Source organism: Mauremys reevesii, linkage group 3 (genome assembly GCF_016161935.1).
Source record: "Mauremys reevesii isolate NIE-2019 linkage group 3, ASM1616193v1, whole genome shotgun sequence".
Lineage (NCBI taxonomy): Eukaryota > Metazoa > Chordata > Testudines > Geoemydidae > Mauremys > Mauremys reevesii.
The window spans coordinates 158,703,890-158,724,995 of record NC_052625.1 but is presented as its reverse complement, the minus strand read 5'-3'; the positions used below and the strand labels follow the sequence as shown (position 1 = coordinate 158,724,995).

Here is a 21,106-nt window from a genome sequence, read left to right as displayed (position 1 = left end):
TCTTGCTTTTTCTCCAAATCACAAAAAAAGCATGGTAGTGATACAATCTTCAAAAGATAAACATTACTGTATATAGCTGTCATTGACTGACTGGCTAAACTTTGAAATGCTATTCTGCTACACATAACAGGCTAGATATTTTCTGAACATTTTCTGTCTACTAGAGGGTTTTTTTATTATTATTATTTGTTTTTGCACTTGCTTGCTATCAGTTAATACAATAGCATTTATATCCGCAATCTCTGCTCATTTTATAGCAGGGAATTAAAATAAATAATTGATAGGACAGGATACCACACCGGGAGCTGAATCTAGTTTTATTAACACTAAAACAATGAATAAAATGCAATCAAAAGAACTGTTTATTTATTTTTAATTTTAGAATAGTTAATAGAGAATTTAAATATTTATTATCTTATTTAGAGTTTAAAAAATCTTACCAGTGAAGCCTGGAGGACAAACACATGTGTAGTCTGCAACCAGGTCTAAACAAGTTGAATTGCTTCTACAAAAGCCGTAAGTACACTCATCAAAGTTGATTTCACAGTTCAGACCTTCAAATCCTTAGTTGGAAAAAACAAAAAGCAGTTTATTATTAGTTTATACCTATGCCTTCTTTTCTAAGATCCAATTATTGTAAATAAATCAATTCTTATCAAATTACTCCATAAAACCCAGAAATAATTCTCTTTTATGGTTTTACTGCAAGCTCTTTTAAAAGCCTTTTCTGTTCTGTCATTAGTACATTATCACTTTTGACCTTCAAGGGTACTTTTAAAGAACTAGTATTTGGAAGAACACACACAAACATAAGGATCTGGTATTCCTTAAATCCACTTTTAGTTTTTTTGATTTAGTAATACTCTGTGAAAAAAATGTATACATTTTAAGATCACTTGTGAAGGACAATGGTTTGTATTGATTTTTTGGGACTGATTTGCTAACATAGCTTAAAATCAATATTGATACAGTTTTTTTAATCTATTTATTTTATTTTCATTACTTAGGGTTAGGGTTTTCTACAAAAGTCTTTTCATATGCATTTCAAGTTGATATCTAGATTGTTTAGCAGTCTAACTCCCATATCATCAAGGGCAGCAAGGTGTTGCTGTCCTCCCTCCAATCTTCTAATTGCGTACTCCTCAACAACATTTGATCATCTTCATTGCTGGCCCACAGTCATACTCTGAAGATTGGGCTTAGCCAAATTTCTGCATTGTGGCAACTGCTGTGCCTGTTCTAGTCAGCAGGAATGGTCAATGGAGAGAGACAGTATGATATAAAAACCATTGGTAGTACACTAGTCTGCGTCAGCAATTCTTGTCAAGTCTAACACACTATTGTCATGATAGATGCACAAAAGGTGGCATGTAAGATACCACTGAAAAAAACAATAGCTCACTCATTGTTAATATTCCTCTCTGATGATGTAAAGTTATAGATATGTGCAGAATTATAGTCTTAAAATGTGTTTGACAAGTAATGCATAAGTATGGTCTGCCTTAGACAAAGAAATGTGTATCTGTTTGTCTGTCCAGCCTGCTCATCAGTCAGATACAATGAAGGTCTATTTACATATAAGGTAAACAAAGCCATCAAGCTAGCAAGAGGGGGAGAAGACAACATGATGTCTATACCCTAGCAGTGGAGAGAAACTTTATCTGGTCTATAAAGACAGACTTTGAATCTCAAATGATAAGCAAATGAATCAATTGATTGTATATAATATTACTGTATTATACAAATGTATCAGGTATGGTCTTTTATGAATGCTAATTGCACATTGCTGATTAATATCATGGTAAAATGTTTGTGTTAAGACTCTATGAAAGAGTTATAAATGCTCACTGCTATTATGCTTTAAAGTCTGTGATCAAACGAAGGGAGAAATGGATTTTCTCCCAGATACAAGCAACTGCAGTCTCTACCTGTCTCCAATAAAATGAAGCAAAAACAATGGAATCACCATTTACATATGAATCAGAAGGGGGATGGGAATTCCACAGGAATATCATGTGGTCTTCCTGAGTCTGTGAACAAAACAGTGAGTTTGGGAATGTATAAGGAAAGAGAAGAGGACATCTTGGGATCCATCATTAGACAGAAGAAGGAAGCTAGAGTTTTTGCAAGTTGAGAAAGATGTATCCTTCAACCAAGGGGATTGAAGTCCCTGGAACAGATGACTGTTGAGAAAATGACCTTGAACAAAGATTGTAGTTTATTAAGTTAGGCCTTACACCTTAAAAATCATATTTTAATGTTATTTGTTTGTAACCATTTGGTCTTTATCCTTGTACTTGAACTCACTTACCCTCCCCCTTTTTGTGAATAAACTTGTTTTATTTTTAATCTAAACCAGCCCAATGCAGTGTTTGAATTGAAGTGACTGTTAACTCCAGTTAAAGTAGTAAGCTGTGCTTTTGTCTCTTAAAAGGAACAAACATTATTAATTCTTTGAATGTTCCAGGAGAGGGGTGGACCCTTCAGGGCAGATGGTCTTCAGGAAATTTGGAGTGTATTGGAGGTCACCCTGAAAGTAGTAATCAAGGTTGATGGAGACCAAAATGTGTCTGCGATGTAACAAGCATGCTGCTTGAGTCAGAGTAGCTGAACCAAAGCCTGCTTATCACACAGACACCAAATACATGTTATATGCTGGCTGAGAGCATCCAGACAGGGAGCTACAACAGCAGAGCATTTTAAGGCCCTCAGTGACAGAACAAGGGGTGACAATCTTTTGCTAGGCTTGATTGCACCCCCAAACGTGACCGTCACAAAGATGGTCTTTACTTTTTCTAGCTGGAAAGTCTGGCAGACCATTAAAAGATTTTCTCGAGTTTCATCTCAGCAAAAAGGAGTTTCCAGTCACTGGAAATGCTATTGCATCCCAGCTAGGGGCTAATGGCTGTACACAGAACTTGGATAAATCTTTTAGCTTTGCAGTCAAAACTGAGGTTAGAGAGGTTCCAGAATCCTGATGTGGATTCAAACTTGATGGCTCCTTTTCCAGATAAAGAGTTGGACTAGGCCATAAAGCTTATGAAAAGAGCAAAGGGTCCAGGCCTGGATTATATCCACATAGAATTCTACTTCACATGGGCCCAAAGGCTGGCTGCATTGTTACCTCACCAATGCAGATGTTTTGGGGACATCTGCATTGCAAAAGTCTAGCACAGAGCAAAGTTTGTAGATATTCTGAAACCAGAAAAACTGCTGGAAGAGCCCAAGAGCTACCAACCCATCTCTCTCCTTGTCTTGTGTACAAGCTTATGGAGAAATTCATTCTGATGAACATCAATGAGGTTATCCAAACACAACTGCCCTTTGTTTGGTTTGGCTTCAGATGAGTATTATGAATTCACAATCAGGACATTTACCTAACACAAGGCACTGAAGATGCCTCTGAGAAGGGCAAGATAATTGGTGCCATTATGGTGGATATATCAACTGCATCTGATACTATCTGGCATGTAAAGTTGACTGCCAAATTGTTATAGACTATTCCCTGAAAACCCATAATGTGGTTTATCATGAATATTATAATAAATTGGAGATTCATCTTGTAAGCTGGACACAACTCCAGACAGCTTAGTCATGGACTCCCAGAAGGATCTGTTCTAGCTCCTCCCCTTTTCATACATATATACTTATGACTCAACAACTAAGGCTGGTGAGTATGTATATACAGATGATATCTGTCTCGCTGTTGTGGGTAACAATCTACATGAAGGTTATAGGCTCAGACTTTAGATGATCATGATGGTCCCTTCTGGGCTTAGTCTTCCCTTTTGCACATTGTAGGCCACAGAACCTCACCCACTCTTGCAATAGACCCATACTTCTGGCTAAGTTACTGCAATCCTTAAATCATGATCTAAAGGCTTCAAGTTACAGAGAATCCACCATTTACACTAGTTTAAACCTGCAAGTGACCCCTACCACACTCTGCAGAGGAAGGTGAAACACCCCAGGGTCTCTACCAGTATCACCTGGGGGAAACCAGTTAAGTTTCCCCCCCACACACACATTGCTCCCCTTGGAAGGCTGTTCCAGAACTTCATTCCTCTGATGGTTAGAAACCTTTGTCTAATGTCAAGCCAAAACTTGTTGATGACCAGTTTATATCCATTTGTTCTTGTGTCCACACTGGTGCTTAACTTAAATAACTCCTTTCCCTCTCCGGTATTTATCCCTCTGATGTATTTACAGAAGCAATTGTATCTCCCCTCAGCCTTCTTTTGGTTAGGCTAAACAAGCCAAGCTCTGAGTCTCCTCTTATAGAGTAAGTTTTCCATTCCTCTGAGCAGCCCTTCTCTGTGCCTGTTCCAATCTGAATTCATCTTTCTTAAACATGGGAGACTAGAACGGCACACAGTATTCCAGATGAGGTCTCACCATAGTGCCTTGTATTACAGTACTAATACTTTCCTGTCACTACTGGAAATATGTCACCTGATGCACCCTAGGACTGTATTAGTCTTTTTCACGGCCACATCACATTGGCAGCTCATAGTCTTTCTGTGAACAACAAATACATCCATGTTTTTCTCCTTTGCGAACTCTTCCAACTGATAAGTCCCCAGCTTATAGCAAAAATTCTTGTTGTTAGGCCCTAAGTGCATGACCTTGCACTTTTGCCTATTTAATTTCATCACATTTCTATTACTCCAGGTTACAAGGTTGTCCAGATCTTGATCTTCTGATCCTCCTTTGTATTAGTAATATCTCCCAACTGTAAGTCACCTGCAAATATTATTAGCGCACACCCACCTTTTTGTGCCAAAGTCAGTAATAAAAATGTCATATAGACTAGTCCAAGACTGATCCCTGAGTATCTGAGTGTCTGTTGGGGGGGCAGTTTGGCAGTTTGACTGTGTGCTTGATTGTTTAATTGCTTGTTTGACCAGTTTGATCTGGGAGTGCTTTGTTCCAGCTGGGCCTGACTGTTATAAAAAGGCAGTCAGCTGCGAACCAGCTGAGCAGCGAACAGCAGAGAGGCAAACAGAAGGAGTTTGCCTGGAGAGAGCTCTTAGAAGGAAGAGACCATGGATGCTGAGCAATCCGCCGTTGTGACCTGCACAGGATGCGCCATGTTTGTCTTCCTTCCACAGGATAGGAGCGACTTTGTCTGTACCAAGTACAAGCTGATCTCCATCTTGGAAGAGAAGATTCAAGGTCTGGAGAAACGAATAACAACCCTGCGTTCCATAAAAGAAAATGAGGATTTCCTGGATAGACATCAGGATCAGCTGCAGCGGGCACAATGTTCTGAAGATTCAGAGCAGGCTACGCAGCAGGGACAGAAGGCCAGCGAGGATAAGTGGCGGCATGTGACTTCCAGAAGGGGAAAGAGTACCAGAAACATCCATGTACCAGAAACACAGATACAGGTGAGCAACCATTTTCATGTTCTCTCCACAGGTACTAGTGCAGAGAGTGGAGTGGATGATGCACCTGAGGGAACAGAGCAGAAGGAGACTCCACTGATTGGAAGGCATGAGATGCACTGTCCTAGGGATGGGGGTTCCACGACCACCACTCCCAAGAGGAGGAGGAGGAGGGTGGTGGTGGTCGGGGACTCTCTCCTCAGGGGGACTGAGTCATCTATCTGCCGCCCTGACCGGGAGAACCGAGAGGTGTGCTGCTTGCCAGGGGCTAGGATTCACGATGTGACGGAGAGACTGCCGAGACTCATCAAGCCCTTGGATCGCTACCCCTTCCTGCTTCTCCACGTGGGCACAAATGATACTGCCAAGAATGACCTTGAGCATATCACTGCAGACTACGTGGCTCTGGGAAGAAGGATAAAGGAGTTTGAGGCGCAAGTGGTGTTCTCGTCTATCCTCCCTGTGGCAGGAAAAGGCCAGGGTAGAGACCGTCGAATCGTGGAAATCAACGAATGGCTACGCAGATGGTGTCGGAGAGAAGGGTTTGGATTCTTTGACAATGGGATGGTCTTCCAAGAAGAAGGATTGCTAGGCAGAGACGAGCTCCACCTCACGAAGAGAGGGAAGAGCATCTTTGCAAGCAGGCTGGCTAACCTAGTGAGGAGGGCTTTAAACTAGGTTCACCGGGGGAAGGAGACCAAAGCCCCGAGGTAAGTGGGGATGTGGGATACCGGAAGGAAGCACAAGCAGGAGATTACAAGAGGGGGGGACTCCTCTCTCAGACCGAGAAAGCAGGACAATCAGCGGGTTATCTTAAGTGCCTATACACTAATGCAAGAAGCCTGGGGAACAAGCAGGGAGAACTAGAAGTCCTGGCACAGTCAGGGAATTATGATGTAATTGGAATAACAGAGACTTGGTGGGATAAGTCACATGATTGGAGTACTGTCATGGATGGATATAAACTGTTCAGGAAGGACAGGCAGGGCAGAAAAGGTGGGGGAGTTGCGTTGTACGTAAGAGAGCAGTATGACTGCTCAGAGCTCCAGTATGAAACTGCAGAAAAACCTGAGTGTCTCTGGATTAAATTTAGAAGTATGAACAACAAGGGTAATGTTGTGGTGGGAGTCTGCTACAGACCACCGGAGCAGGGGGATGAGGTGAACGAGGCTTTCTTCCAGCAACTAACAGAAGTTGCTAGATAACAGGCCCTGGTTCTCATGGGTGACTTTAATCACCCCGATATCTGCTGGGAGAGCAATACAGCAGTGCACAGACAATCTAGGAAGTTTCTGGAAAGTGTAGGTGACAATTTCCTGGTGCAAGTGCTGGAGGAACCAACTAGGGGAAAAGCTCTTCTTGACCTGCTGCTCACAAACAGGGAAGAAATAGTAGAGGAAGCAATAGTGGATGGGAACCTGGGAGGCAGTGACCATGAGATGGTCGAGTTCAGGATCCTGACACAAGGAAAAAGGGAAAGCAGTGGAACAGAGACCCTGGACTTCAGAAAAGCAGACTTCGACTCCCTCAGGGAACTGATGGGCAAGGTCCCCTGGGAGAATAACATGACGGGGAAAGGAGTCGAGGAAAGCTGGCTGTATTTCAAAGAAACCTTATTGAGTTTGCAGGAATAAACCATCCCGATGTGTAGGAAGAAAAGTAAATATGGCAGGCGACCAGCTTGGCTTAACAGTGAAATCCTTGCTTGTCTTAAACACAAAAAAACAGCTTACAAGAAGTGGAAGATTGGACAAATAACCAGGGAGGAGTATAAAAGTATTGTTCAGGCATGCAGGTGTGAAATCAGGAAGGCCAAATCACACTTGGAGTTGCAGCTAGCCGGAGATGTTAGGAGTAACAAGAAGGGTTTCTTTAGGTATGTTAGCAACAGGAAGAAAGTCAAGGAAAGTGTGGGCCCCTTGCTGAATGAGGGAGGGAACCTCCTAGTGACAGAGGATGTGGAGAAAGCTAGTGTACTCAATGCTTTTTTTGCCTCTGTCTTCACAGACAAGGTCAGCTCCCAGACAGCTGCACTCTGCAGCACGGTATGGGGAGGAGGTGACCAGCTCTCTATGGAGAAAGAAGTAGTTCGGGGCTATTTAGGAAAGCTGGACGAGCACAAGTCCATGGGGCCAGATGTGCTGCATCCGAGGGTGCTAAAGGAGTTGGCCGATGAGATTGCAGAGCCATTGGCCATTATCTTTGAAAAATCATGGCGATCGGGGGAGGTCCCGGATGACTGGAAAAAAGCTAATGTAGTGCCCATCTTTAAAAAAGGGAAGAAGGAAGATCCAGTCAGTCTCACCTCAGTCCCTGGAAAAATCATGGAACAGGTCCTCAAGGAATCAATCCTGAACCACTTAAAGGAGGGGAAAGTGATCAGGAATAGTCAGCATGGATTCACCAAGGGCAAGTCCTGCCTGACTAACCTAATTGCCTTCTATGACGAGATAACCGGCTCTGTGGATGAGGGGAAAGCAGTGGATGTACTATTTCTGGATTTTAGCAAAGCTTTTGATACAGTCTCCCACAGTATTCTTGCCAGCAAGTTAAAGAAGTCTGGGCTGGATGAATGGACGGTAAGGTGGATAGAAAACTGGCTAGATGGTCGGGCTCAACGGGTAGTGATCAATGGTTCCATGTCTAGTTGGCAGCCAGTATCAAGTGGAGTGCCCCAAGGGTCGGTGCTGGGGACAGTTTTGTTCAATATCTTCATTAGCGATCTGGAGGATGGTGTGGACTGCACCCTTAGCAAGTTTGCAGATGACACTAAACTGGGAGGAGTGGTTGATACGCTGGAGGGTAGGGACAGGATACAGAGGGACGTAGACAAATTAGAGGATTGGGCCAAAAGAAATATGATGAGGTTCAACAAGGACAAGTGCAGAGTCCTGCACTTAGGACGGAAGAATCTCATGCACTGCTACAGACTAGGGACCGAATGGCTGGGTAGCAGTTCTGCAGAGAAGGACCTAGGGGTTACGGTGGACCAAAAGCTGAATATGAGTCAACAGTGTGCCCTTGTTGCCAAGAAGGCTAATGGCATTTTGGGTTGTATAAGTAGGGGCATTTCCAGCAGATCAAGGGATGTGATCATTCCCCTCTACTCAGCACTGGATTAGGCCTTATTTGGAGTACTGTGTCCAGTTTTGGGCCCCACACTACAAGAAGGATGTGGATAAATTGCAGAGAGATCCAGCGGAGTGCAACAAAAATGATTAGGGGCTGGAGCACATGACTTACGAGGAGAGGCTGAGGGAACTGGGATTGTTTAATCTGCAGAAGAGAAGAATGAGGCGGGATTTGATAGCTGCTTTCAACTACCTGAAAGGGGGTTCCAAAGAGGATGGATCTAGACTGTTCTCAGTGGTAGAAGATGACAGAACAAGGAGTAATGGTCTCAAGTTGCAGAGGGGGAGGTTTAGGTTGGATATTAGGAAAAACTTTTTCACTGGTAGGGTGGTGAAGAACTGGAATGGGTTACCTAGGGAGGTAGTGGAATCTCCTTCCTTAGAGGTTTTTAAGGTCAGGCTTGACAAAGCCCTGGCTGGGATGATTTAGTTGGGTTTAGTCCTGCTTTGAGCAGGGGGTTGGACTAGATGACCTCCTGAGGTCCCTTCCAACCCTGAGATTCTATGATTCTATGAACTCCACTAGTAACCTCCCTGGAGTCTGACAGTTCATCTTTCACTGTGACCTGTTGTTGTTTCCCCTTTAACCAGTTCTTTATCCATCTCTCAATCCTTAAATTGGAAGAGATGGGGATTAATATAATTAATAATTTCCCATGTGGAACTGTATGAAATGACTTAGTGAAATCCAGGTAGATTAACCTACTGCACTGTCTTTGTCTAAAAAATCAGTTATCTTCTCAAAGAAGGAGATTGGGATGGTCTGGCATGATCTACCTTTTGTAAAACCATGTGGTATTTTATCCCAATTACCATTTATCTCTATAGCTAACTACTTTCTCTTTCAAAATTTGTTCCAAGACCTTACATACAACTGAGGTCAAACTTACAGGCCTGCAGTTTTCTGGATCACTTTTTCCCATTTCTTAACAACAGGAACTATATTAGCAATTCTCTAGTCATAAAGGTACTACCCCCCGAGTATACAGATTGATTAAAATTCTTTGCTATTGGACTTCAAATTTCACGTGCCAGTTCCTTTAATATTCTTGGATGGAGATTAACTGGACCTCCTGATTTAGTCCCATTAAGATGTTTGAGTTTGACTTTCACCTAGAATGTAGTAATTTCTATTTCCATTACCTTGTTTCCATTAGCCACCCTGTCACTATCCCTAAACTTTTTATTACCCTTTTTAAAAACTGAGGCAACGTATTTAGATGTTGGGACATGCCTAGATTATCTTCAATTTCCACCCCATCCTCAGTGTTTACTGGTCCCACTTCTACTTTCCTTGTTTTATTTATATGGTTATAGAACCTTTTACTATTCATTTTAATTTTCTTTGCAAGATCCAATTCTGCTTGGCTTTTGGCAGTTCTCACTTTAACTACACTCTCTCAGCTCTGAGAGGTAGCTTTCCTTGCTGATCCATATCATCATCATTCCTGGTAAACTTTCTGCTTTCTCTTAATCACTTGTTTGAGATGCTTGCTCATCCAGCTTGGTCTGCAACCCTTCCCTACAAATCCCACCAGCCCCCAGCTGTGCTTGGGATGCAGGCGTCATTTAGTTTAAGTCAAAGTTGCAAAAACTAATTCTGAGCCTCCTCCACATTCAGATCCTTGAGTTCTTCAGTCCAGTCCACTTCCCTAATTAATTCCCTTATTTTTTTTAAAGCTTAGACTTTTGACATCAAGGACTCTAATTACAGATTTTTTTTATACGTCCATGTAGTTTAAACTGAATTACCTCATGATCACTCCCAGGTTGTCCTCACCAACCAATTCTTCCATGAGGTCCTCACTACAATACTAAATCTAAAATGAACTTCTTGTCAGTTCAGTGACTATTTGGTGAAGAAATCTGTCAACTATCACATCCAGGAAAATCTGGGACCTAATATTAGTAGCACTTTCCTCCAATCTATATCTGGGAAGTTAATGTCTCCCATAATCACACAATTCCCAGTAGCATTTATTTTATTAAAAATATTATAGAGGTCTCTATTCATATCCGAATTGGATCCTGGGGGTCTGAATCATACCACAAGCACTATCCCAAGAGAATATTTAGTGGCTTTCTTCCCCAAAGTGATTTTGACCCAAACAGATTCTGTTTTATCCATTTCATCACTTATAAAGTTCTTTATATTCTACTTCACATTAATAATCACTAGCAAGGACATTAATGCTCTAACCACATCAATAGAGTCTTATATTAAGTGATTCTAAAACAGAAACAACAACCTTCCATTTGAATGGTCACCTGGCCAGCTGACCTGGCCCTTACAGTATGTGTTGAAAATTGGTCCACTTCCTTTCCAGCCATTTGCCACTTTTTAAAGAGTCAAACTGGACTGCAGTTTAACATACCAGTCCCATCTGGAACACAGACAAACAAATCATCTCTCACACTGCCTTACTAGCAGGAATCTCCTGGGGAGCGAAGGCAAATATTTTATGAACCTCAGTCCTGGCTCTGCTATTTATTACAGTGGGATATTTTGCACCAGTATAGTGCAGAAGTCAGCACACATATCTCGTTTATTTGGAGCTGAATACAGCTACCCACATCATTAGTGGTTGCCTTAGCCATCCATTAATATCTACAGAATGGAGACTATGAGCAACTAACTTTTAGAAAATTCTAACTACTAGGAGTATCAGAGATTTTTTAACATAAAATCTGAAGAATCTCCACTCCAATATCTGACATTTTATATTCTTGTAAATGTATTCTAATGCATGGTCACGCTACAAAATGACTATCATTAGTGCTGTCACAGACCAAGGCTGCAGGAAGACCATGACAAATGCTAAGCTATCAGCACCTTCAGTGCATGGCATATTCTCATAATTTCTCAAACTGACCATGGAACCAATTTCCACTGATCCCTAAGTCATAAAGCTTGACAATTACCCTGAGTTCATTAATAATGTATACAGTAACTGTTCTCATTCGCAGAGTTTAATCAGACCCACATCTCACAGGTAACAAGTAAACTACAGCATGATCAGTATGAATGTCAAGATTTATTTTCCTAACTCAAATGATCTAAGTGAGTCAAGCAGAATAAATAGGGAAATGATCTCATCTAACCTTAATTTTCAACTATCCAATACCCATACTGGCTTTAAATTTAAAGCTAACTAATGGTAAAGGTGACATTTTAATAAAACTATTTGCAACAATTTCATTTTATATGATGTTTTTCAAAATAGCATTCACATTATAATGCTTGTACTGGTATCCAATGTCTTTAAAATTTACAAGAAATGTAATGAACAGGAAGCTTCAGCTCATACTTTGAACATATAATTTTTTTAGAGATGAAAAGTAAGCTGTTATAGATGTTCCAGTTATAAATACACCAGACAACTTCATCTTTCCAAATTATAATACTGATCCTCCTTCTCATAAGCCTCCCACAAAAGAAAAAATCCTAGCAATATTCCAAAAGGAAACTACTCATAAAAGTATATTTAAAAGACTTTCATTGAAAAACATACTCAAAATTAGTTCTGTGAACCTTCCCTGCAATGACACATAGTAGTACACATTGAACAATGTTGTGTTTATATAGAAATAGACAAAAAAAAGGAAGAAAAAGAATAGAACACCTTTTTCTGAATGGATGAGAGAGCTCTAAAATGCTTGGCACTGTATCTTCATTTCAAAAAGTAGTAGTATTTCTATTAAAATGTTGTGAATGATACTCATACTCAAAGTGCATGGCTGTTTAGTTGTACTAGGCGTTTTCCTGATAAACTTCTTGATCAAACATTCTGTAAAGTTCACATGTCCATTTGCTTTCATTACCATCATTCTATCATTGTTAAAATCATGGCTATAGCATGAGACATAACACTTACAAATATACTATTTGTATCTTTTGTGTGAACATTAGATTTGTAGTTTGCTTTGATGGACATAGATGCAAATGAGACTTCAGAAATGAATAACATATCTTGACAGGGAAAAAGTTCTAACAAATGCTTTGAAGACTGTCAGGAAGACACCTCATAATCTTCAGGCAATTTTTGCAAATTGTCACTTATAATAAAAATACATTATTTTGAACAACTTACCTTCAGGGCAAAAACAATCATATCCATTGACTTTACTCTGACAGACAGCACCATTCAAGCAGGGCCCCGAATCACATCCATTCACTTCTATGTCACAGTATTGGCCTGAAAAACCTGCGTGAAGAATGGAAGGTTTTGATTTTCACAGTTTTCATGTGTATTCTTACACAAAGTTTTTATTTCAAATGTGTTTGCCTAATTAAAATGTAGAAACATTCAGATGCAAATCCCCATTGCAGGAGGAGACTTGAGGACAGAACACTTGTGTTTGATTCTAGCTCTCCCACTGAAACATGGTATTACATTTGACAAGCTTCTTGGACAATATTTAAAAAACAAAACAAATGTCACTGATTTTGGGGTGCTTTCAGTTTATGGGCACCCATCATGTAGTCCTTATTGTATCACTTGTCTGGGGCTCTTTCACCTCCTTGTGTTTACATATAGAGCTTTTGAATCATTATTTTAGAGTGGCAACATGGAAACCACAAAGACTGCAACTTGGATGAGCCAGAAGAATGGAAGGCAAGTCAGAAGATATGCATTAAACAGCAGGTGCTGTATAAATCTGAGAAGTAGTAACACAGGATCCAAGCTCATAAGGTACATAGTGCCCTCCATTCCCACCAAAAGCAAAAGTGAGGGAACGCAACAGCTCAGAGGACCAGACTCTTAGTGCATCGTATTTTACTTGAAGTATCCCAGTTGATGCAACGAGCTGCTACTGCTGACTCCAACAAACAAAGGAAGCTGCTGCTTCAAACCTCTCAGTTCCACCACAGCAACATCAGTGTTTTCAAGTGAGTTGCACTAGTTTTACTGATGATAGAAATTGTCCCCACCCCTTTTGTTTGCTTGTTATTCTGTCATTTTGCTAGGATGTATATCAAGAACTCCCAATTGTTGGCTGCCTTTGGAACATACTACAGTCTGGCTCCTGGAAGAATTAGATTCAAAGTATTGCATGCATGTAACTTATTTTTTTAAGTGTGCGGATTATATTATTAATATTAATATTTTATAATATTTCTGTGTAGGTAGATTTGTAAATATAACTACCATAAATTATATTAGTTCCATCACATGGCTATTTCAACTGGGGAAATCAAAAGACAGTGAAATCCATAGTCTGACTTTAACCACACTTGAAATATAGTGATCCCGACCCTCAGCAGGTGTAAACTGGCACAGCTGATGTGTACCAGCGGTACTTCTGGTCTAGAATTTTTAAAGTTGCTACAGTAGGTAGCTATTCAAAGAAGTGTAGTAGGCTCTATTCAAAAAAATATTGCATCAGTGTAGCCACTGACATTTGCACAACTACTGTCATTCTATTGCAGATCTGCCACAAAATACAATTTAATCAGAACTCCTTTTCAATTTAGTTCTTATTTTAAACCATTACATAATGGATAGGGAGTGGATTAGTAATATTTGTGTGTACTGCAAGAGCCACAAAAAAATAAAAAAAATCAAGTGACTATATCAGCTGTTTTAAGATATCACTGAGATAACCCTAGAGATTATAAGTGAGCTTTCCTTTTTTATTAAAAAAGTATCATATTCCATGTCTTCTGTGTTAATAAAACAAGAAAAACAACACTGTCCATTTATAAAATAGAAGTGATCCCATATGAAGCTTATATTTGGTTGTATTTTTCTGTTCAATCCCTTTCAACAGTCATTTGATTAAGGAGAAAATCACTTTTCGTATTTATGTTTTCAGGATCACCAAATGTCATGAAATACTTAAACTGTGCAATAATATTTTATTTGCATTTTATTCCATAACAGTTCACTACATCTCTCAGAAGGCACCTATTTATGTAAGCAAGGCAAGCCCAAATTGTGCTTCACTTGTAAAACAATTTAAAACAAAACAGATGTAAATCAAACCAAATAACATATTTCCTGGTGGTTTAAAAGGCAAAACCTTTCCTATTTTCACTTTGAATTTTTGCCATATTTCTGATTTTGCACCTGTCAGATCCTTTCCATCATTCACACTAAACACTCAAAAGCCTTTGGTTTCATGATGAAACAATGTTCTGGAGCATATTTGTGGAAAACCAGCAAATTTGGTCTGGACTGACGGGTTAGAATGGTTTCCCCGCAACAAGATAATAAAAAATATATCAATATATGTCCTATAGGGGATATGTCATCATTTTCACCCAGGGATAAAATAGCATATTCCTTACCAAACCCCGCCCCACATTTTTCTGATGTAAAAGTGAATCATTTGGGTGACTGGTCAATATTTTGCAAAAAGTCTGTCAGGGATTTTTGTGTTCCTGTTTGGTTTTGGTTTATTATGATTATTGTCATGCTGATGTAACCCACACATCTCCTGAGTGTGGTGTTCTGTCCCTTCTAGTGGCACTGGACCACTTAGAGATTAATGAGTCTGCTCTAGAGCTTAGCTAAGGGCCACGTAGAGGCTCATGGACTAAACTCCAGAGATACCAGGTTCAATCCCGCCTGCTGATGACTGGGGTCTGTCGGTGTTACACGGATTCAAAAGCTCTATATGTAAACACAAGGAGGTGAAAGAGCCCCAGACAAGTGATACAATAAGGACTACATTTATTCCAAGAGGAGCCAGAAGGAGGCCTCAGTAAAGATAGGATATCAACAAAAACAGTTTTAAATAATGCCACCCATCCACATCAATGGGTGAGGGAAATTAATGGGGCAGGCAGTGAAATGGGACAGTCCCAGGGGCAAGGGAGGGAGATTCTCACCAAGAGATAATAGGAAGCTCCTCACTGGTGCTTGTTGGTAATATGGGGAGAGGAGTGTTGATCAGCCAGCATTCCCCAGCTCCCAAGAGTTAGCCCAGGGTAGGGGCCATGTGAAGCATCTTTTGGCTCCGTTCTAGCAACCCACCATACTCACCCAAGCTATGAATGGGAACCTGGCCTGACAGATGCTGAGAGTCTAGCTGATCACCTGGTTAGGAGGGCAGGAAGGATTTTTTTCTCCCATGGGCCAATTGGCAGAGGACCAGGGAATTTTTTGCCTTCCTTGAAGCATCTGCAAGCCACAGTGGGTTAAAGTATGAACACGCTTAGTACCTAACTGAGTTACTGGGGTGGAGTTTATTCATCACAACTTGCAGCAAGTTCCCAGGACAGTTAAGAGAATAAAATGAACAGTTTCCAGAAGTAAAAGACCTAGGATATTGGTTGGCCTTGGATTCCTATGATAGGGTGACCTTGTGACCTTCACGGGCTGAGGTCTGACTTTGTGTCTCTCACAGGCCGAGGTACCCTCCCTGCTGCACCCTCTGATCCCCTGGTGGGGATGAGGGGCAGCAGTACAGTGCTAAGACACACAGATGAGTCCTGGGGGATGGGGGAGGCTGAGGAGAGCCTACCCTGTGTTATGGGTTATATGGCAAGGAGCCCTTTAACACCTGCAATGGAACCAATTAAATGCCTGGTATAGGAGGAGGAGAGGAAAGGGAGAGAGAAGGAGAGAGAGAGTGAGTGCGTCTGTGCAGGAGAGGGTAACATCCCTCCCTTGTGTTAAAGTTTAACAAAAGTTGCAACCTCCTGCTTAATTCCAGACATACATCAGTCCTCATTTTACCACTGTGTCCACATCAATGAATTGGTAGCTTTCATTTGACCCACTTGGACATAGTTCAGGACTGATATGATTGGCAATGACATACTGAGATTTTCATGTTGCAGAATTAGGTTGACACTGATGTCTGTTGTGGAAATACTCAAGGGGAAAAATAGGGCTCAGGTAACAGTTTCCTTTTACTCTTCCTCTCGTGCGTTTAGAGGGATGCAAAAGAGGTAGGGAGTTAGCATCCCATGCAAGCAGATCCAAGAAATCTACAAAGAAGAGAAGCTCCAGTAATATAAAAGAGGCAACCCTTTTTCGTGTTGTACTTGGGGTTCTTGCACAAATTATTTTGCCTTTGGTTATCCAAATGCAAAAACCACATTTCTCTCAGAAATTAAATTCTAATAGCACATCCGTAGGCTATTGGAAATAGAGTTGCTAAGGAGACAATGTGAGCAGGATAGGAGAAGCAGCCTCAACCCTGAAGTTGCTGTCCTCCTGACTGGCCCTGGTGAGCCACCCACTCATCCCAGAGATATCAACTCTTCTCAAGAGACTAGAAGGTTCACACCCTTTTTCCTACAAGAGAACAACAACCTGCTGCCTGCCTGCTTGTCTAGAGTCATTGGGGCTGATAGCAAGACCCCAGTGCCTAAAGGGCCTCAGAAGACAGTCTTGGGGGGCTGGAATGGACCGTGCTTCTGAGTCCTGACATTGAGATTCACAGGAGGAACCAACCACACTTAACATAGAGGTGCTCTTATTATTTTCAAACTGGTGTGATCAATCATCTAACATATGGAAGAGTTCGCACACAAAGTAATTCAGAGAAAATGATACCTGTGTTTTGTAAATACTGCCAAATGAAATATGCATTCCAAAATCTACTAGGATGACCAAACACATCTTTGCCTGCATGAAACATCCTGCAGATATTAAGCAATATTTCCCGAGTTAAAATGAAGGTCAAGATGATGAGCATGAGGTAGATGACACTAACACTGTTTGCATTTGCAAAACATTTTCAATCCAGAAGTAGTAGTTCTTCTGTGACATCACCATCTGGAAGTGTTGTACACTCAAGTTCAGCTCCTCAGTCATCAGGAAAACAACAGGCATCTCAACCAACTATATCTAAAAGATGCCTAAAAATGACTTCTTTTATAGCCACCTGAATATCAACAAAAACATTGACCAAGTTCTCATAAGAGCGATACACATTTCTGGTACTTCATTATCAGTCACTGAAAACAGTTAGTAGCAGGCAGCATTTAAACTATTAAGACCATCACATCAGTTACAGAGCACACATTCTTTGAGTAAGTTTTTTCTACCATCAGAATATGAATATGTAACTGTGCAAGGAAAAAAAAAATCAATGAAGCACTTTGGCAATATGTACAGATAAGTGGACAAATGAGGAGAAAGAATCAAACTTCGAGCTAGCACCAATTTTTTTCACAAAAGCATTGAAACAGGAGAGGAGAGAACAGACGTGCTGCAAAGTATATTACTAGCGAAATATATGAAGTACTAAAGAAGATTGGGAATAAGTAATCATTTGCTCTACTGATGATGCCAGTAATATGAAAGCAACCTGAGATTTCACAATGGACAAATATCCACATATTACTGAAATTGGATGTCCTTCCCACAGCCTAAACTTGCTTTGTAATGATTTCATGAAGTTGGGCACACTGGAAAACATCTAGAAAACTTCAGAATGTTATAACATATCTCTAAACTATGCAGCTGCAGAATTTAAGACAGTGGAAGAAAACCATGGCAAGAATAAAATGACAAACTTTCTAGAAAAACAAGATGTTTTGGTGTAGTGATGCCATTTGAAAGGTTCTTTAAAAACAAAGAAGCTCTTCAAGAAACAGGGATAATCAATAGGGTTACCATACATCCTGTTTTGCCTGCAGACCATCCCCTTTTAAAGACCTGTCCCAGGCATCCTAATTTGGTGTGTGTCGGGGGGGGGCATTTGTCCCATTTGCTCTTGCCAACTCACCATCAGATCAAGAGCAAATGGGACAAATGCCCAACTTTTTTGGTAAAACTTGGCATGCCCCCTTAGTGGGGTGAACAGGGACATTTTTTTTGCGGGGGGTGGGGTGGAAAGAGCAGCAACACCAGCCTAGTGTGGCAGGGCTCAGGCCAGCCCCTTGTTTGGGAGGGGGCTCAGGTGAGCAGCTCGCACCAGCACCACACAAGGATGGGGATGACCCCCGTGCAGTGTCCCATTTTCTCGTTGGCAATATGGTCACTCTAATAATTGAAGATTAAAAGTGTATAGCACACTGTACTTGATGAGATCTCTTTGGATTCACCTGCAGAATTCTCTGAAGATTCTAAAGTCAATTGCTCCTGCAGTCTCTGTATCTGAATCAGACAAAGCACTTCTGTCAGAGATTTCTCACATATGGTCAAGACAACTGGTTTTTGAGAACTGAAGTGCATCTCCAGTCAAGTCAGGAAGAAGTAAAAATAAGGACTTTATTCATAGATGAGAAGGGTTCTGCTGCAAAGCAATACATGCTGCTGCAAAAACCTCTTAGATCCACAGTTCAAAGGTAGCAATGTTAGTGATGTTCGCATTGTTAAAGAATTTCACTGGGTTTCTAAACAAACAAAGTACTTTGGACCCAATGTTGGAAAAATAGTTTCAACCCTTGCAGAATACAGAACCTCTTCAGGTATTTGGTCCACTAGTGCAATCTACCAAGCACATTGCTACTATAGCATGGTGGCAAAGCCTTTGTATAATACAACCTCTGACTCCTCTAGCTTCTCATCTACTTCAAATTGCTCCATTTTCTGCAGCATATGAATCTAGTGAGTGTTTGGAAATAGCCCGTTCCTTGATTGTGTGTGTCTAACAGGTGAACAAGTTGAGAAGCTTGTTTCAGTTTGTAAATATACTGAATTTAATGAAGTACATGAAGACCAAGATCAGAATAAGAAGTTGTGGATCTTCCAGACACAGATTCTGATTAGAGAAGTCACAAGGAAAAAACTTGTGCTATGCTAGCACTTCCAAGATTAATTTAGCAACTAATCTGTTTAAGTTATATGACACTTGTTTATAGGATGGCTAGTTTTGCCTACAATTATGATGCTATTTATGATAATGCACTATTAAAGAGTCTAATGTTTACCATAAACTATATACTCAAATTTACTGTGGCTCCTTAATACTGTGCTGTGTAAACTACATTACATCAATATGGGAGGTTGATTTTCTTAGCTTTTTCTCTAGAAAAAGGAGTTTTTTCTGTATCTGCATTATAACATAAGGTCTCTCTTTACATACTATTTTTGAGCTCTATAGATATAACTTTCATTTTAATTTACAAGCCAACAATATTTAATGCTTTCTATTTTCAACATTTTTCATTCCCCCCTCCTCCCCATTTTAGAGATGTGACAACAGGCAAAAAATACATTTAAGTATCTTAGTGGGCAGCTGTAGCTGTAATAGTAGATATACTTATTTATCATTCAAAAATAAAGAATTTATACTTATTCATAAATATACCTATCCATACTTTCTATGTGCTAACAATTATATATAATTCATTTCTTATTCTTAAAGAAGTAAATAAAGTTTAGTTTTGATAAGTAAGATATTTCATTGTTTCTGAAAATTTCCATTTTTCCCCAACATCTCCCATCCCCCTAAAAAAACCCTGGTGTTTTTTTCATGCCTTCAAAATTTCTAGAAATTTTATATCTCTTGCTCTGCTACAATGGGGATTCTCAAATATTTTCATAGTGCAGACCACAACTTAATATAGAAAGTGTTTCATGAATCAATAACCCTGTAATTTGTCACCATGGGAAAAAATCCCTCATCCATTTCCAACCACACATATCAGTGTGGCAAATACAGTTGCTTATATATGGATTTTAATGTGATTTAGCAGTTAGAAACAAATAATAGCCAACCATCTGAGCAGTAAACTCAGGCTTTGCCAAGCACCAAAAAGCGTTCTTTGAGCTACTAGTGGTCACTGTACTAGAGTTTGACAACTTCTGTGTGCCTCTGGAGGGCAGTATATCATGGAGTATAGCTGCTTTAGGACTCTGCTTCTGGCTCCTAACTGTGCAGAGTCCTGACCTATAACATCAACAGAAAAAGGGATTGAACAAATTTCTGAGTATGAGGAGTGATGCCCCAGAGCTAGCATTCTCCCACTATCACTTTTACCTTCAAGGCTAGATTTTCAGTTCTTGTTCTCCTTAACTGGGCCCTTTTTGATTTGTACAAGCTGATAATCCTGTGCCATAAAAAAAAGTGAACTTTTACAGTAGAGAATTCAATTCATTTCCTTCTATTTCTGTTTCAGGTTCACAGACATTTTGAGATTTTTTTAATCTTACAAAGTAATAAATTTGACAGTGATGGACCTTAACATAAAAGTGGTACAGTATCTCATAATGCAAAATTGCATATTTAATTATTTCCTACTTCATTCTGCCCCATGGTGATTGGTTTGGGATCAGTGTTATAGTTGTTGTGCATACAAAACCTTCACTAAGTCAATGGGAGTTGAATATGTGCGATGGATTGGAGGCTCAAACACTTGTGCTTTGCATTTTATACATTGCATATGTCTTAATATTTTGCATTAAAAGAAAATTAAAGTTAAGTACTGAATGAGGTTGAAAACACAATCAACTTCATTGTACGATAGAGGAATTCTGTAGTCTTCAGCTTTGGAGTGAAAAACATAGAAGAAAAATTAAGAATAAGATCTGTTTTATTTGAACAGTATCTTATTGCAGTGATAGATTAAACCAGTCTTTTGTAGTTTGGAAAAAAAATCAGCAGTTACAGAATGCAGTGGTTGAGAAATTAAACACTATGAAAATGAAATTCTGAGAGGCAAGGTAAATTACTGTTAATCCT

At 40.1% G+C, this 21,106-nt stretch overlaps 1 protein-coding gene across 1 annotated transcript in view; it reads right to left on the bottom strand.

Moving 5' to 3' along the window:
- LOC120401373 (protein eyes shut homolog) overlaps window positions 1-21,106 on the bottom strand; it is a 676,185-nt gene that overhangs the window by 553,418 nt on the left and 101,661 nt on the right. The window contains exons 2-3 of the mRNA XM_039531293.1: window positions 12,610-12,723; window positions 441-563 (exon numbers count right to left, since the gene is read on the bottom strand). The gene's annotated coding sequence lies outside the window, so the exon portion shown is untranslated. The remainder of the gene's footprint in view (window positions 1-440; window positions 564-12,609; window positions 12,724-21,106) is intronic.